Source organism: Schistocerca cancellata, chromosome 5 (genome assembly GCF_023864275.1).
Source record: "Schistocerca cancellata isolate TAMUIC-IGC-003103 chromosome 5, iqSchCanc2.1, whole genome shotgun sequence".
In the NCBI taxonomy this organism is placed as follows: domain Eukaryota; kingdom Metazoa; phylum Arthropoda; class Insecta; order Orthoptera; family Acrididae; genus Schistocerca; species Schistocerca cancellata.
The window spans coordinates 135,705,274-135,724,922 of record NC_064630.1 but is presented as its reverse complement, the minus strand read 5'-3'; positions in this window follow the sequence as shown (position 1 = coordinate 135,724,922).

Below are 19,649 nucleotides of genomic sequence, written 5' to 3'. Positions count from 1 at the left end.
GAAAGGCCCGTACAGGACCTGCAACATGCGGTCGTGCATTATCCTGCTGAAATGTAGGGTTTCACAGGGATCGAATGAAGGGTAGAGCCACGGGTCGTAATACATCTGAAATGTAACGTCTACTGTTCAAAGTGCCGTCAATGCGAACAAGAGGTGACCGAGATGTGTAACCAATGGAATCCATCACGCCGGGTGATACGCCAGTATGGCGATGACGAATGCACGCTTCCAATGTGCGTTCACCGCGATGTCGCCAAACACGGATGCCACCATCATGATGCTGTAAACAGAACCTGGATTCATCCGAAAAAATGAGTTTTTGCCATTCGTGCACCCAGGTTCGACGCTGAGTACACCATCGCAGGCGCTCCTGTCTGTGATGCAGCGTCAAGGGTAACCGCAGCCGTGGTCTCCGAGCTGAAAGTCCCTGCTGCTGTAAACGTCGTGGAACTGTTCGTGCAGATGGTTGTTGTCTTGCAAACGTCCCCATCTGTTGACCCAGGGATCGAGACGTGGCTGCACGATCCGTTACAGCCATGCGGATAAGATGCCCGTCACCTGGACCGCTAGTGATACGAGGCTGCTGGGATCCAGCACGGCGTTCCGTATTACCCTCCTGAACCTATCGATTCCATATTCTGCCAACAGACATTGAATCTCGACCAACGCGAGCAGCAATGTCGCGATACGATAAACCGCAATGGCGATAGGCTACAATCCGACCTCTATCAAATTAGGAAACGTGATGGTAAGCATTTCTCCTCCTTCCACGAGGCATCACAACAACGTTTCAGCAGGCAACGCCGGTCAACTGCTGTTTGTGTATGAGAAATCGGCTGGAAACTTTCCTCATGTCACCACGTTGTAGGTGTCTCCACTGGCGCCAACCTTATATGAATGCTCTGAAAAGCTAATCATTTGCATTCACAGCATCTTCTTCCTAAGTCGGTTAAATTTCGCGTCTGTAGCACGTCATCTTCATGGTGTATCAATTTTAATGGCCAGTAGTGTACACGAAGGTTTTGGATGTGTAACTGAAAGATTATGGTGTTCGTTTCCTGCTGTAGTTTATGGAAACTAAGAGTCTGGACAGGAAATCAGACCCTTACGGGTGCATCCTTGAGGCGCAGCTTTCCTCGCGTGGACTGGAAGCATCACTACCGGGACGACCGCCTGCGCCGCATTCCTGCGAGGAGCTGCCGTCGCGTGCCGCCAAACGCTGGCCCGCCCTGGCCAATCGGGGAGCCGTGGATCCGCCGCCAACCGCTCGTTAAAACACGCTGGCTAAATTACCGCTGCTGCCGCTGTCACGACACGGCACAACGGTCGTCGACGGCTCTCTCTTTCCTATTTTTGAAACAGTCGAAATTGCCGTTACATTTTTTCTTTACCTGTAGGGGTTGGTCAGAAGCAATAACTGTCCTCAAGACAGCCTTGCACAACATATTTCAGCTCGGCTTGTGCGAAGCCGGCGTGTAGCTGTAATTATGTTCCTGTCAGCCGACGATTCTCCAGCCAGTGCCTGACCCAGCAGGTCTATTGTTTCACGATATCGTACTCACATTCTACACGAGAAGTATGCTGTAAATCTGACCGATCGGTTCAAGGCGCTTCAGTCTGAAACCGCGCGACCGCTACGGTCGCAGGTTCGAATCCTGCCTCGGGCATGGATGTGTGTGATGTCCTTAGGTTAGTTACGTTTAAGTAGTTCTAAGTTCTAGGGGACTGATGACCTCAGATGTTATGTCCCATAGTGCTCAGAGCCATTTGAACCCGTAATGCTGGAAATCAGATGGGTCGGGTAACTATGAAGAAGTACTGAATCAAATAAGGGAGAAAAGGAATCTTGAAAGGACACATCCTTAGGCACCAGGGAACTGTCACTTTGGTAACAGAGGGAAGTTTTGAGGAGGGCGCGAGGGTTAAAACAATAAGACGGAGACCAAGGATAACTACAGTAAGCAGACTTAAGCTGATGTCGGTTGCAGTGGTTACACAGAGGTGAAGAGGCTTGCACAGATTGAAGACCTCTGACTGAAGATTTCTGACTGAAGACTAGAGCAACAACAACAACAACAATAACAATGACAACTCTCATTTACGAAGAGCAAGGTTAAGACTTACGTCCGACAAAACTCAGGTTTTTTTGCGATTTAAAAAGAGTAAGAATGGCGGTACAACCCGTCACCACGCAACCTGCAAACTGAAATTGCCGCGGCTGAGCAACGCGTGACTGTAACCAGTGCCCGGGCCGCCGTAAGGGTGGTGGCGCTGTATCGCGACCTGGAGCAGCGTCGGTTGGACAGGCCTTCTTGGTGTGTGGAGTGGATTGAAAACATCGCTTAAGCCGTCGGCACACGGACCGTGCTGTCGAACGTTAACGTTGAGCGTGCCAAGTTCAACGTGCTGCTGAACGCTCAGGAACGGTGCGACTTGTGCATACGGTACGTGGGCCCCAACGTGGTATACGCGATCGCAACGCACGCCAGCGGCAGTTGAGAGATGTTTCTAGTTCGTAAATAACACAGTTTACTCAACGGGCGCGCGTAAAATTCCCACGTTAGCTCTATTAAAACGCACATTTCCTCCATCGTCCACGAAACGGAAAGTACCATGTCCAATTAATAAGGACACTGGCTTATAAAAGTTCCATTACAAACAGTGCGGTACAAATTTGGAATACTTCTCCGCTTAAAATAAACATTATTTCATCATTGCCACATTTTAGTAAAACCCCAAGGTCAGTCTTACTTGATCACTGTTCCTACCCAGTAGCAGAATCTTTGCAACATGTGAATTACGAAGCGTAAAAGAAAAAGGAGCAAAATATCTTTATACATGTAGCGAAAGCTGTCCTGTAGGTTAAGCCAATCGAACAAAGTCACCCCTCAAAAAAAGGTGAACTTATATTTACATAACATAAAATATTATAGTATATACTTATATTAAACTAATAATAAAGCATGAGGACCTGATAAAAACGAGAATGTTAGGAAAACCGCCCCATCCAACAACTCTATATAGGACAGTGACGCTACTCACTACGTTTTTTTGTTTGCTCGTTGTTGATCGTCGGGTTTGGTCGTTGCGGACGTCACGTGACATCCGTTAAAGTTTTTTTTTTTTTTAATTTGGAAGTGTGGAGTCGTGGACCACTGCCGAAACATACTACATCATATGGATCAGTGACGCAACTCACTTCGCTTTTTCTTTTCTTTTTTTAATCTCATTTTGTTCGTTTTCGATCGTTGTATCTGCTCGGTGCGGACGTTGCAAGATATCCGTCTCAGTTTGTCGTTGATCCATTAACTCAATTTTTTTTACTACTGAGGGCAGTAAACCCTCTGACCGAACACGCTGAGTCACCGTGCCGGCATCGCTCAGCTACCGTGCCGGCAATGCTAAACCAACAACACAACCCTTACATGCCTTTATATTAACCCTTGCTGAAAACCTTAATCGTAGATATGTTACTAATTGAAATTTAACTGTAACAAATTGTACCAAGAACTATGCGTTTTGGGTCGCTCTTCAGAGTGTCGCTGCCTTCAAGTAGCCTGCTCTCATAATACGCAAGGTACAGTAATTCTTTGCCCACGAATATGATGTTTCTCATTATTTTATTGGAACGAACCACAAAGTTAACAACGGGGTTTTCAGTGATTCTCAATTTGCTGGTGCTCAGAAACGGCATATATACATATAGGCTTGAAATGAATGCCAACATGACGCCTCACAAACTGTGCACTGAAGGGAGACGGCGTGCGTGTGACGTAAGTGACGTTGTGCGATCTCATTGGTCAACGCTCAGACGCACGCTCAGAATATCTGACATGCCAGATACTGCTCTGCACGTTCGGAAAGAGTCCCGAACGTGCTATTCGACGTCAGAAACTTGGCACGCTCAACATTCGGATACACGGTCCGTGTGGCGACGGCTTTAGGAGACGGAGGTGTTGCGGAGACAGCAGCGACGAGGTGCGTCTCATCGGCGGTGCTGGGGGCCGCTTGAATTTGTAGCTTGCGTCATTACCCTTATACGAAGAACAAGCAGTAGGAATGTTCGTGAGGTCTGCTGTGACTAGCTGCTAAAGGTTTTTTGGTCTGTAGGCAGGCAGGCAGCAACTGTAGAGTTAAAACCGACGTGCGGTGGTCGTTCCTGCAAGTGGGCCTGTGATAGCCGCGGGTATTTTTATCTTAAGATTGTCTGTGTTTTGTTTGTGTGTGACGGCATTTGCCCACAACTCGTTTCTTGATAACAACAGTAACTGGATCTGACCCGAAACACTAGTTGTCTTGGAATTAAAAATTTGGACTGGTTCATAGTAACTGAAGTTACGCTACCAATATTGGTACGCACCATGTGCCTTGAACTAACTGGTTGTGACTGAAGCTGGTGGGTGACCAGCAGTTGTGTTTCGAAAAATTGGTGCTTGTCTTAGTAGCTGAAATGTTACGTCAACGGTTTTGAATGGGCACATTCAGTGCCGGTTTGATGTTAACTGAAGCTCGAAGTTTACCAAAGCTGTGCTTGAATTATTTCGGCTGACGCTCTTGTTTTTAAACGACTGTGTTTTACGTAAGAATTTTGGGTCGCCTCCATCAGTTCCAGTTCATGTTAATTGAGTCTGGAGCTTCTCCAGCGGTTGTTTTACACTGAATTGTATTTGTGCCTTGAAATTTTCTTGTTACAGTGTTGCACCTGTTTGAACAAGAGGGTGGACGTATTGTGAGCACTCGCATTTGTGAGTGGGACTGGGCCTCACCCTGTGAAAGTCGATAGTCGATTTTTTTCCTTCGATGGCCTTTTCGGAAATAAAGATGTTTCTGAAATGTGTGCTTGTCTCTCAGCTCAGTAACATCTTTCCTTCAAGACCCTTCCGCTACAGTAAGTGACAGAAATGAGGACTGGTTTCTTCTGGTGGACGACAACCGAGTCATACGCCTATCCTTGTCCAGCCAATGTATGCCCATCAGTTGTAATGAGTGAAGTATTACATCAGTCCTTTTTCTCCAGTGTTGACAGTGAATCCTCATGACATTTTATTACAAGTTACCAACGATCGTGATCTCCCTCCATGTACCCAACTGTTCAGTTATCTTTCTTCCAGGAGGTGTTTGAGCTTCCGTTCTCTCTTGGATGATTGTCTGATGTAAGATGTCTTCTTTTCTCCAAGTTACTCGTCCAACTAACTTAAGGATTCCGTGATGGTATACTGTCCCCACATGAAAATATTCTTTTCGTCTATATTGCAGAACAGATTTACTGCCGTTCATTGACTATTTTTCAGCTCGTCCCATCTTCCGATGCAAACCTGTGAACTCAAACATGGGCCGTGTTAAAATTTATGACAGTGTGCGAAGTCAACAAGACGTCGTTTCCCTTACTCATGTGCTATGCCACGTCCTCAACTCTGTATGTTTGGGTTAAAAGGTTTGCGTTACACGATAACATGAGCCTAACTATGCAATGACTGAACTACAACAAATTTATTAATAACTTGAATACACGTATTAATGTTGCACAATAATGTTTATTTAATAGTTCACTATCAACCTGGTTTCGGGTTCCTTATCCATCGTCAGATAACTTAAACAGACAGACCACACAACTTCAGCGAGAGTTCATAGCCGTACAAAGATTGTTACAAAAAGATATGTGATAGTTTACGACCATATCGATAAAAAACACAACCGTAATATAATACCCAAAGAGACTCTGTGCAAAGAAATCTTTTATTGCAGTACATTCATAGATTAAAAGTATACGAATGTATAATCAAAAAATGTTGTACAAGTGAGTAGTGCCACAGACTACTACATTATATGGACAAACTGGTCAATGTTATGAACAGGACGAAAAAAGGAAAAGGGGGCGGGACGCAGAGGCGAAAATGGAGTAAAGGTGTGTAATGGAACTTTGTTCATTAAGGTTAAGTACCAGGTCAGCATGCTTTGACTGGTGTTTACTAATTGCCAGATTTTCGAGTAACGTTAGTTTTCCGTCTTTAGTTCCTCTATGGAGAACATCTGAGCATAAATGGAGTTGGAGACTGAAAAAGAAAGATTCTATCTTCGCTGAAACTGCTCTGAATGAATATCGTTGACAGGATATTAAATGAAACGTTCTCCATAGAGAAGCTAAAAGCAGGAAACTAACATCACTTCGAAAACAGCACTAGTACACTGTCTACTAGCAGTGTAATGTTAATTGCATCTCTGATTCGATAACGAATAAAGCTGATAATCCTATTCATTTAGAAGTTAAATAAATTATTCGCCATCGTACATGTGTAACCCACTAGTTCACCGTCCGTTCCTTCCGAGGTACGGCCAGCTTACGTCGTTATTCTATTCAGTTCGATCGCGGACAGAAATCTCGAATTCATGTGCGATTACCATCCGTGAATTTTAACTCTAAAAGTAAGTTTTACTTTTTGCAAAGATGCTGAAGGCAGAGGTAAGAAGAGGAAAAAATATCAACGGTTTCAAAAAAGTCGAACTTGTAAATACATCGTATGTTTAGGTAGTAGAATTTTACGTGGCTCCTATTAGGAAAAAGAATTTAATGAACATGTGGGTCTAGTTTTTGAGGCAAACAGCTGTTGCTGAAGGAGGAGTGCTCGCATGCCTCAGGTGTGAGGTGTTGTTAACACCAGTGCAGCAGCTTTTCCAACCTGTCTGATTGCCGCTACATTCAAGTAACTCTCTGCACGCGACTGTCAAACACCACAAATAACGTATCTGTATATATGTCTCTTCTTCCGCTTAGTTTTGTTGCACTGCACACAAAAACAATTTCCTTTTAATTTTATATATTCATATATTTTAAAAAGTTTGTTTGCGTGGCCATCCTCCGCAGCAAGCACAAAAATAATTGCTCTGCAAGTTAATTTGCAGCAAGAAAAGTCAGTTTTATTTACAAAAGTATTTATGTATTTTATTTTTTCGAATACAACTGGTTCTGCGCCAGTATTAATTTCACCAACCGAGCACAGTATATGCCCGTAAGTCACTTCTCTTCAGAGTAAAACCTACAATAAACGTTTTTGCATCGTGGTCTTTGCCAATCTCACCGAACTGTTTATGTGAGGGTATAACATCGCACCTAGCAAAAACATCTACAGTACACGCTGCTTTTGATTGATAATGAGTAAAACAGGCTTTTTACTTGAGGCATATTTGTAGAATAAATCTCCATTTGTTCATGAAATTAGTCAAAATTCATTATTTTCAAGTCCATTTCCATAATGTCTCATTTTCCGGTAAACCAATTATCGACATGTGAGAGCCCAGGTTCTAATATAAGACTGACACTAACATTGTCTCGTTAGTTGAGTGTAAAGTGTTGCGGTTGGTTACTTACAAACAGATACTTTCCAAGAATAACATTCGGTACTTGCGGGAATACGACTGTACCAGCGTCGAGCCTGTATCACTGCCGTATGATTCGTTGCGTGAGGGTTCTGACACGTGCGAGCACGCAGCCCAAGTGCTACTGACGTAGACACGAAGTCTTGGAGGGTTCTGTCCCACGCTGTCCACGTGCCGTGGACAACCTGGCTGTCGGAAGCCGTATGTTGCCATCTTTAGTGAACTACTGATAAGTTTGAGCGGCTAACAGCCGGGAGCGACAGACAGCTACTTTTTTTAGTACAGACATATGAGGCCGTAGGGACTACAAGCGACAGACAGACAGCGGTTTGAGGGACGTGACAACAAAGGAACAAGTCATCGTTACCCGCGTCTAGGGCACGTGCAGCCGACCAAGTGCCGACGTGCGCCGTTTTCAATCCACTTACACTGACAGCGCCTAAAGTTATGCCACATACTCTTACGGGAACTTTGCCTCAACAGAGATTTTCGTATCCTTTTTTTGTTTCGTGTTGGACGTTGACATCAAACCGGCGATCGGGGGGAGTTCTATTGTGTGGGTGGCGCGTGACTCGGCGTTCCAAAAAGACACGTGATTGTCAGTCGACGCACTTGACAGGTCCTCTATGGCTACACTAAAGAATGGAAGAGGAGGAACAGGGTAAAAAGTTGTGTTGTTCTCAAGCGGTCATGTTGAAGAGCTGCATCTCACTTCCGCTTATCTCTTGTGGCAATATACAGTAATACGTCTCGGTACAGGACGTAATAACGAGTCTTTGTCATCAATCCAGTAATTGTTTTTGTTTTAAATAATTTGATCGTTACACATAGTATGTCGAAGTGTAATACTTAGCTGAGTTATAGCCTTCGCAGAAGAAAATAGCAATGTTTTTTGGATATGCATTCCACAATAAATTAGTGCCGTAGAATATTAAGGCACTAAACATGGATATGGGAGCTGCGGACGTCAAATCCTTGTCCAGTCAGTCAGATTATCCGTAATTTTCTATTAACAATACCGGGATTGTATCATTAAAAATGGCCGAATAACTTTGTCAAATACACGCTATCCGAGTTTTTTGTAACAAAATCGTCGTCAGTAGGTCGTTAAACCCCAATCTTCTGCTTTCGATATGAATATCTTTGGAAATGAAGGATATATAACACACCTATAATCGTGGGTGCAGTTTTACTACTGCCTTTTAGGCGTGTTGGAGATACTTTTATTTCCGTCATGATAACGTATACAACTTAATTCATCACATTCCACATCAGTCGGCCACTAGTGTAAGAGTAAAACCATATCTGGACAAGGAAAACGTCTAGTAGTAAATAATAGAAAGCGCGCAAAAAACAAACAAAAAGTATGGAAATAAGTTCTTTTCAGTTTAGTAGACTAAAATAATAAGCTAGTGACTGGCTCTGAGCACTATGGGACTTAACATCTCAGGTCATCAGTCCCCTAGAACTTAAACCTAACTAACCTAAGGGCATCACACACAACCATGCCCGAGGCAGGATTCGAACCTGCTACCGTAGCGGTCGCGCGGTTCCAGACTGAAGCGCCTAGAACCGCTCGGCCACACTGGCCGGCTAAGCTAGTGACTGCCAGAATACAAAATACCTATCGATGATGTAGTTCATCTATGTTTGTACACAACAAACGACAGAATAGAATGTCAGTAAAGCACACTCCAACCGCAGATGCAGTCGCAGGAGTTTGAAATTCTGTAATTTTAGTGACATACGCAGAAAGCGAGTTATATGTGGGAGTCATTAGTATGTTTCTTCATTCGTCTTGGTAGTCCTTACTGAGATTTAAGGGCTAAGTTTTCAGGTAATGTAAAAGAGCGTTTGGCGTCATTGGCCGGGAGGCGCCTTGCGGGGCAGGTCCGGCCGCCTTGGTGCAGGTCTTATTGCATTCGACGCGACATTGGGCGACCTGCGCGCCGGATGGGGATGAAATGATGATGAAGACAGCACAACACCCAGTCCCTGAGCGGAGAAAATCCCCAACCGAGTCGGGAATCGAACCCGGGCCCGTAGGACGGCAATCTCCGTCACGCTGACCACTCAGCTATCGGGGCGAACAGGTCTTTAGGTGATTTACACCATGTATTAATTAAAAAAAACATTAATTTAAAAACACACACACACACGGAGAGGGAGAGGGTGAGGTCATATTAGTCCAGAGATATGCTAAAACAGTTCCAATCCTCAAAGGAGGAAATAAATGATGTAAAAACAAAGATGACAGATTCTGTACAGTCCCCTTCGTGCACGAAATGCCTTCCAAAAGGTTCCCCAATTTGTTTGTGCATCTGCCTTCCCAACAACTAGATTTATGTGGCTGTCCCATTTCAGTCGGTCCACTTGGAGTGCCTCACATGTTTGACGTCTGCAGCGATGACATATCGACGATGTCATAACTGAACATTATGGGGTAACAGAGTCGACAGTGACAGGTGGCGGCAGCAGAGTACTAAAGATTAAAAGCCGTGGCACCACCTTCGGCAGAAAAGCTTGCCAAATTCCTTCGCTCGCGAGTGTCGCAGTTCTGCCCGGAGGCAAATAAAAGTTCTCCGAAGAAGTCGGTCGCACGGACGGGAATAGTGCGTCGTTTATTTATTTGTGTTCTTTAAATAATGTAGGGCGTAGGTGGCTTCGAGCGACAGCCAATTACAGCGCGCGGGCTTCCCTCTATTCTGGCGGGGCGGAGTTATTCGCAGCGCAGCGCGCGGCCTTCGCTGCCGACCCACAGCTGGTCAGCTGGCGGTCGGCCAGCGGCAGACACGTGTCCGGGGCCGTCACAGAGCCACGCTCCTGCAGGCACGTCAGCCGACTCCACGATTGAGACTCTGAGATCAAAAACTGAACATCATTTTTGATGCACACGAGTTACTACTGAAGTTGTTACACTACGATGGAGACTGTGGGAATTTTCGAAGCAATTAAGTTTGTATCTTGTATCTTCAACTTCCTTCTTACAGGTATTAACCGGGTCCGGAGTGTTCTTAAAAGTATTCAACACCGAACATGGTATAAAACAACCAACCATTATATTTTAGATGTCGTACTTGAATATATTCGCTGTAAACTGAGGGGCAGACAATCATTCCACTGTGGGTACGTTCCTACGATGGCATCCGCTATAATGAGGCACGTCTTAGCAAAGCAAACTGCATCTACAGCAACTGTTCTCTATTCGAAGCTGCCGTGTAAACACTACTTGCGTGAAGTCACGAGCCACGGAAAACAAGTGGCAAGAGATGTGGAATGTAGACACAAAGGAATTAAATACATTAGATGCCAGTGGGCACTGATTTATATTAATGGGGCAAGTTAAAATTTGTGCCGCTCCGGGATTCGAACCTAGGTCTCCTACTTACTAGACAGATGTGGTGAGCATTTTTTTTTATTGTCCTTTGTCTTAGGTCGTAGCGGACGTCAGATGACATCTGTTGAAGTTCGTTGTTGATACCTTCACTCAGGTTTTTTTTATTACAGAGGCCAGGCAGCTCTCTGACCCAACACGCTGAGCTGCCGTACCGGCATCCGCTGAGCCATTCAGACACAGTGGTCACCATAACCACACGGATTACCTTAGCCTGGCATCCATCAGACCAAAAATTCTCATCTTATACCACGCATTACTGATTAGCCTCATTACTCGAGGCATCTCGCCGATTCCCGTAAGAGTTTGAGGTTGGTGTGCATCTGCTTTGAAGGAATCATTGGCGGTCATCGCCTTAATTATACATCTGGAATGTGTCCCAGCAAACGAAAGGTGCTGCGTGCTGTTGACAAGGGATTTCAGATCGATTCCGTATCCCTGGTTTTCCGAAAGGCTGTTGACACTGTACCACACAAGCGGCCCCTAGTGAAATTGCTTGCTTATGGAATATCGTCTCAGTTATGAGACTGGATTTGGGATTTCCTGTTCAAAAATGGTTCAAATGGCTCTGAGCACTATGGGACTTAACATCTATGGTCATCAGTCCCTTAGAACTTAGAACTACTTAAACCTAACTAACCTAAGGCATCACACACATCCATGCCCGAGGCAGGATTCGAACCTGCGACCGTAGCGGTCACGCGGTTCCAGGCTGAAGCGCCCAGAACCGCACGGCCACACCGGCCGGCGGGGATTTCCTGTCAGAGAGGTCACAGTTCGTAGTAATTGACTGAAAGTCATCGAGTAAAACAGAAGTAATTATGGCGTTCCCCAAGGTAGTGTTATAGGCCCTTTGCCGTTCCTTATCTATATAAACGATTTGGGAGGCAATCTGAGCAGCCGTCTCCGGTTCTTTGCAAATGACGCTGTCGTTTATCGACTAATAAAGTCATCAGAAGACCAAAACAAAATGCAAAACGATTTAGAAAAGGTATCTCAATGGTGCGAAAAGTGGCAGTTGACCCTAAATAACGAAAAGTTTGAGGTCATCCACATGAGTGCTAAAAGGAATTCGTTAAACTTCGGTTACACGATAAATCAGTCTAATCTAAAAGCAGTAAATTCAACTAAATACCTAGGAATTACAATTACGAACAACGTAAATTGGAAAGAACACACATAAAATATTGTGGGGAAGGCTAACCAAAGGCTGCGTTTTATTGGCAGGACACTTAGAAAATGTAACTGACCTACTAAGGAGACTGCCTACACTACGCTTGTCCGTCCACTTTTAGAATATCAGGTAGGACTGACAGAGTACACCGAAAAAGTTCAAAGAAAGGCAGCACGTTTTGTACTATCGCGAAATATGGGAGAGAGAGTGACAGAAATGATACTGGATTTGGGCTGGAAATCATTAAAAGAAACGCGTTTTTCGTTGCGACGGAATCTTCTCACGAAATTCCAATCGCCAACTTTCTCCTCTGAATGCGAAAATATTTTGTTGACACCGACCTACCTAGTGCGGAACGATCACCACGATAAAATAAGGGAAATCAGAGCTCGCACGGAAAGATGTGTGTTCATTCTTTCCGCGCGCTATACGAGATTGGAATAATAGAGAATTGTGAAGGTGGTTCGACGAAGCCTCTGCCAGGAACTTAAATGTGAATTGCAGAGTATCCATGTAGATGTAGATGTAGGTGGGTATTATGCGGTATTACAACCTCAAATTCCTACAAGGTCGCGGTTTACGAGGACACATTTGGAGCGATCTACAATTTCCCCCAGCATGCGACTTCGCTTTAATCAAGTCTCGTTTCCTGTACATCGGTAGATCATCAACATTTACGATTATCCTGCATTTGCCTGTGATTATGAGCCAATGTAAACCATATCTCGTTTTCATGTTCCAAACTTGACAATGAACTTTCGGGATTTCTGAAGACTTCTATCAGTGCCTTCTCTTTTGGTTTCAAAAGACATTCGCCTGTATAAAGTGACTGGTGTGAAATATTATGGGACTTAACTGCTAAGGCCATCAGTCCCGAAGCTTACACACTATTTAACCTAAATTATCCGAAGGACAAATAAACAGACTCATGCCCGAGGGAGGACTGGAACCTACGCCGGGACCAGCGGCACAGTCCACGACTGCAGCGCCCCAGACCGCTCGGCTAATATCGCGCGGTATAAAGTAACTCAATTTTCTTAAGAGCGCAGGGAAAACTATGTAGCATTCATATTTTCATGTATCTGTACCATGTTTTATTAAATCCAAGCGGTAGACTGAATTTATAAAAAAAATAAATATGTCTAGTTCACTTATCATTATATTTGTTAAACTGTTGTGGGAAAAACTTGACGGCTTGATTTTTCAAATCTGTACATACGCATTTATGTATTTTCTCTGTACAATTAGGTATTCTATGTAAACATGTGTTCTCGATGGCTAAATCGAGTACAAACTCAAGAGGCCAAATAATAATAATAATAATAATAATAATAATAATAATAATAATAATAATAATAATAATGTCTTGTGACGAGGGCCTCCCGTAGGGTACACCGCTCGCCTGGTGCAAGTCTTTCGATGTGACGCCCGGGAATCGAACCGGGGCCCTTAGGATTGTCAGTCTATGGCGCTGACCACTTTTTTCCCCTTATTTAATCTCATTTTGTTCGTTTTCGTTCGTTGTATTTGCTCGGTGCGGACGTCGCGAGACACCCGTTTATGTTCGTCGTTGACCATTTAACTCAGTTTTTTTCTTTCTTTTTTTTTTTATTACAGGGGGCAGCTAACCCTCTGACCGAACACGCTGAGCTACCGTGCCGGCAGACCAAATAAAACGAAAAAACAGCTGTTAGGTTTTCGTTTGTTATGTCATATTACTATGCACATGTAAGACGCGGTTAGTTGCTTTTCTGGTGTCTCAGCTTTCTTGGTCCACCAAAAACTTTTCTCCTTTGGTCGATAGTTCATTATTTGGATACTTATTTCCTTTTTTCTCGTGGTCTCTTGCTGCAATTCTACTCTTCTCAGTGTTTTCGTTAATTCTTTTCTGTTTGCGCTGTATTCCTCGAATTATCATCACCATTTTCGTGTATATTATTCTGTACAGTTCAGCAGAAAGTATCACTTTACCTGTCCGGGGCGCTGCTACCGAGCTCACGCCTGCCCCTTAAAACCCACGTACGGCGAGACTGGGCGCGTGCAGTGCATTCTTATCCGGGCCGCAGTTAAAATATTCGTCCCGCGCCAGGGATAAACACGTGTTCACGTCTCCGGAGTAGGAACAATAAACAGCAGGGCAGGGCGCGGGGAGTGGCGGAGATGCGGCCCCGGATAAACACGGGGCTTCCGGCCGTAACCCGAGCGGCAGGGGAGTGCGCGCTAGGCCGCGGCGGGATAGCACGGGATGGGATTGCTGGCTGCCGGCCACCTCGGCTAATGGCACTCCGGGTACACAGCGCGGTGGGCGGGGCAGAGCGCCACAGGCCGATGACCTCGGCGGGCGCTCCAGCCGCCGCTGACCATCACCCTCGCCCCGTCCCAGGCCCCCACAACCGCACGAGTGGTCGACTGTGAAGAGCGGACAAATTGAATAGCTGACTGGCGGTAGCTTTTGGTTATAAAATGCCTTCCCTTGGCAAACATAATGCCTCATTTAAATACGTTACTACAATATACTTTTTAATTTATGAACAAACAGCAACTAGTCACTGTTTATGAATTTATCTTACGTACTACAAGGAATCTGCCGTAGCTAAAAGTTATGGACTGGACCCCTAGCAATTTTCGTAGTTCATTTACGATAGATGTACGCAAAATGCATCAAATTACTCGAAGATTTGCCCACTATATTAATAGATATTTTCTGACTCTACCTTGCTTTAGATTTTATGACGAGAAATACGTCATATACGGCATAGTGCTTTGGCAACTCACGACCAAATTATCAAGTTTCAACCTAACCTAGACCATGAAAACACTACCGATCAGCCAACTTTCTTCAAAATAATCAGAAAATATAAAATGGTTTTCTGTCGGTCGGAAATCTTGCCTCCTGACAGCGTGTAACCATTTTTGTAACAGCTGTGGTTTTGAGAAAGGAAACCTGCAAATAGATGCACAGACATTATGCTAATACCGTATTACAAAAACATTTATTAAGCAAGTGCACCGACATACAAAACAACTTAAAATATCCACATACCTGTGAAATGTAATATTCGTTCCTTTCTCGAATTTATTTGTACAATTAATCGCTGCACAACTCTTCACCATTGTACTTCTTTTCATTGGAACGTACAGACAGTAGAATTACGAGTAACAAATACTGTATGTACGCCCCAACAAATATACAACGTTGAATCAGGGTCTTCGTAAACAACAATACTACACAACACATCAGACTACAACCACTATAATGGCGTCCAGCCGAAGGTTCTAATTATCCCGCGACTGCAGCGCCATCAGTGAGTCTAGTTATTTTTTACAAGGTCTTTGCCCCGTCCCCAGTAATACCGCAGGTGCGCAGCGCTCGTCACCAAAGCACGCGTGCGCAGCTGACATCGCTTACTTTTTTACAGCCTTACTCCAAGTATGTCATTATTCCAAATATTAATCAAAATTACAAAAACACAGTCGCCAGTATCTTTTTGTGGATAACATGACACGATTTTCTTTTGATTAGTGTTATTTACACTACTGGCCATTAAAATTGCTACACCAAGAAGAAATGCAGATGATGAACGGGTATTCATTGGACAAATATATTGTACTAGATCTGACATGTGATAACATTTTCACGCAATTTCGGTGCATAGATCCTGAGAAATCACTACCCAGAACAACCACCTCTGGCCGCAATAACGGCCTTGGTACGCCTGGGCATTGAGTCAAACAGAGCTTGGATGGCGTGTACAGATACAGCTGCCCATGCAGCTTCAACACGATACCACAGTTCATCAAGAGTAGTGACTGGCGTATTGTGACGAGCCAGTTGTTACTCGGCCACCATTGACCAGACGTTTTCAATTGGTGAGAGATCTGGCGAATGTGCTGGCCTGGGAAACAGTCTGTATCCCGAAAGGTCTGCAACATGCGGTCGTGCATTATCCTGCTGAAATGTATGGTTTCGCAGGGATCGAATGAAGGGTAGAGCCACGGGTCGTACCACACCTGAAATGTAATGTCTACTGTTCAAAGTGCCGTCAATGCGAACAAAAGGTGATCGAGACGTGTAACCAATGGCACCCAAACCATCACGACGGGTGATACGCCAGTATGGCGATGACGAATACACGCTTCTAATGTGCGTTCACCGCGATGTCGCCAAACACGGATGCGACCATCATGATGCTGTAAACAGAACCTGGATTCATCCGAAAAAATGACGTTTTGCCATCCGTGCACCCAGGCTCGTCCTCGAGTACACCATCGCAGGCGCTCCTGTCTGTGATGCAGCGTCAAGGGTAACCGCAGCCATGATCTCCGAGCTGATAGTCCATGCTGCTGCAAACGTCGTCGAACTGTTGGTGCAGATGGTTGTTGTCTTGAAAACGTCGCCATCTGTTGACTCTGGAATCGAGACGTGGCTGCACGATCCGTTACAGCCATGCGGATAAGATGCCTGTCACCTCGACTGCTAGTGATACGAGGCCGTCGGGATCCAGCACGGCGTTCCGTATTACCCTCCTGAAACCACAGATTCCATATTCTGCTAACATTCATTGGATCTCGACCAAAACGAGCAGCAATGTCGCGATACGATAAACCGCAATCGCGACAGGCTACAATCCGACCTTTATAAAAGTCGGAAACGTGATGGTACGCATTTCTCCTCCTTACACGAGGCATCACAACAACGTTTCACCAGGCAACGCCGACCAACTGCTGTTTGTGTATGAGAAATCGATGGAAACTTTCCTCATGTCAGCACGTTGTAGGTGTCGCCACCGGCGCGAACCTCGTGTGAATGCTCTGAAAAGCTAATCATTTACGTATCACAGCATCTTCTTCTTGTCGGTTACATTTCGCGTCTGTAGCGCGTCATCTTCGTGGTGTAGGAATTCTAATGGCCAGTAGTGTAGTTTTTACGGTTCCATACATCAGTCGTTAAAAACGAAACCTTTAGAGGATTACTTTGTTGGCCGTCCGTCTCTTTGTCTATCCGATTGTTAAGACCCCTTTTTCGTAGGAACGCATAGACACAACGAGTTGAAATCTCTGTCGCATACTAAGGTCTGCGGCCCCTTGGCGATGTAAGAAATTTCTGGAAATTTGTGGTAAGGTACTATGGGACCAAACTGCTGAGGTCTTCGGTCTCTAGGCCTACACACTACTTAAAGTAACTTAAGCTAAGGACAACACACACACCCATGCCGGAGGGAGGACTCGAACACCCGATTGGGGGGGGGGGGGAGCCGCGCGAACCGTGACAACGCGCCTGAGACCGCGCGGCTACCCCGCGCAGCGGCGATGTAAGAAATTTAAGCTTCTAAGTCAGTGCAACCAAAACATACGGCTATTTAAGTCACACATTTTGATACTCGCAAACTCACTCATCAAAACATTTTGGGTACTTCTCGTTGACTTAGATTCGTGAATTTGGCAAGAAGCACCGTGTCGAGGTACAAATAAAAGGAAAATATCCAAATATTCTTAAAATGTAATTATATCACATAAAAAATATTTATTGTCATTACAAGTTTACACTGCATTCGTAGTCTGTCAAAAATCTCAGGAACTGTAGCGATTTTGATCTGGTTTTCTGTAATAAGCAGCGCCAGTTACGAGGAAGGTTTGTGTATGTAATTTACAAATATTTCGTGGTAATTGTCTGAGCTACAATGAAATGAAGTCCCCTTCTGTTCTGAAAACGATGTCTTAGGCATCTAGCGGTGTCAGCCATGAGACAGCCCGATTACTGTGCTGATAGTATGTGTCTGCGACATGCGTAGCATCTGAAATGTTTCGTAGCAAACTAATATTGGGAACTGATGAGGATTATAGTTCCAGTGCTTGTGACGAAGTTCCGTTATCCCATTAAATCTCCACTTAAGCTTTCCACTGAACAATTCGATATCTGCACAAGGTAGTCCTACGGCCCAATGTACCATTTTCTTCTCTGGAGATTTCCGTCAAATCTTACCAGTAATCGCAACAGAGACGATAGCAGACGAAGCCAAAGCATCTGCAATTGCCAGTTAGCGTAACATGTTACTACCACTCCGAAATTAATAAAATAAATGAATTAATACCCCACACACATAAATTTAAAATTAAAAAATTCTCGAAAGCCTTGGAATCCGTGGGACCGATATCATGCATGTATCGGTATCAAAAACAGAAAAAAATCGTCCGAATTCTCGATTCCCGTGATGGATGAACTTTCAACATACTTTGCTGAATTCTGCGCGTATGATACGTCACGCAGTCTTACGCACTTTTTAAGTGATGCAGCATGTGAACAGGAGTCATTAAACATGGTAGACTGTTCCAAGCTTTGAGTGTACATATTGATAAAAACTTTAACTGGGAGAAAAAGTTATTACTGAACTGCTCATTCAATTACGTTCAGCTACTATTGCACTTCGTATAACTGCTACTAAGAAACAAAATAATCAATCTTATGAGATATTATACAAATATCCGTTTAACAACCTCTAATGAAATAATTTTTGGTTTAACTTTTACCTTAAAAAGAAAGTATTGTTTTATAAAAGCGAGCAGTAAGAATAATAAGTGGTGTTCACCCACGGACTTCACGTGGGCACCTCTACAAGGAGTTACGTACTCTGGCTGCACCATCACAATACATATATTCACTAATGAAATTCCTCATAAATAATCCATCACAATTTGAAAAGAACACTGATGTCAATAGCTGCCACAACAGTGGGAAAAATTACCTTCATTACCCACTATTAAAGCTGTCAGTGGCTCAGAAAGAAGTTCAATGTGCAGCAACAAAAATTTTTGTTCATTGGCCCAGTAACATAAAATATCTGACAGGTAGCAACACAAGTTTTAAATCTAATCTAAAATTTTTTCTTCTAGACAGCTTCTGTCCATAGGCGAAATTTTTACATAAAAGCTAATAGCCAGTTAAAAACACAATTTTTAATTTTGTTGGCGTGAGTAAGACTAAAAAATAGTATGTTCATTCGTACTGACACTAATCACGTAACATATCCTGTAAACTGGCTTGTTCCACATAATTTCGATAACATCATCATACAAATGATGTGTGGTACACTTAACTAACTAATAATGTCTCGTTGGCAATAAAATATAAAATCCAGCACAGCGATCACGTTTGGTGTGTCCACTGTTCTCCTGTATTTCAATAAATAAAAATTCCTTACAAATGCGTCTAATGAAGATTAGATGAAGGAGATTTCTAGAAAATGTGACGAATGCCGGAGTGAAGAAACAAGTGAATGGTGTTTGAGGCAGTTGCAGTACATGAAGGTAAGCACTCGATAGTTATCGCACCAAGCATGAAAACGAAGCGACCATAACGTCATCAGCTGTACCACGCTATGATCAAAAGATGGGTTTCCTCGAACGCCAGAACATTTCCATGGCGGCTCTTAATAAAGACTAAGCGCATGAAAGGTGAACAACGAACGCTGCCAAGGAGTGACTAAGAGAATTAGCATACGAGTGACCTCACAGCGAGCTCGACGGCATACTTTAAGAGGGAAAAGTGCGCACGGCGAGCCAAGCTGTCCGATATTATTTCACACGGTGCCAGCGCAGCAATCTGTCAAGCGCCTAATGAGGACGCAAACCTGTCGCCGTTGCAGGCCAAGCACTTGGCAGCGCTACGAGCGCTTCACACGCCTATCTGCAACGATCTTGACGGAGACC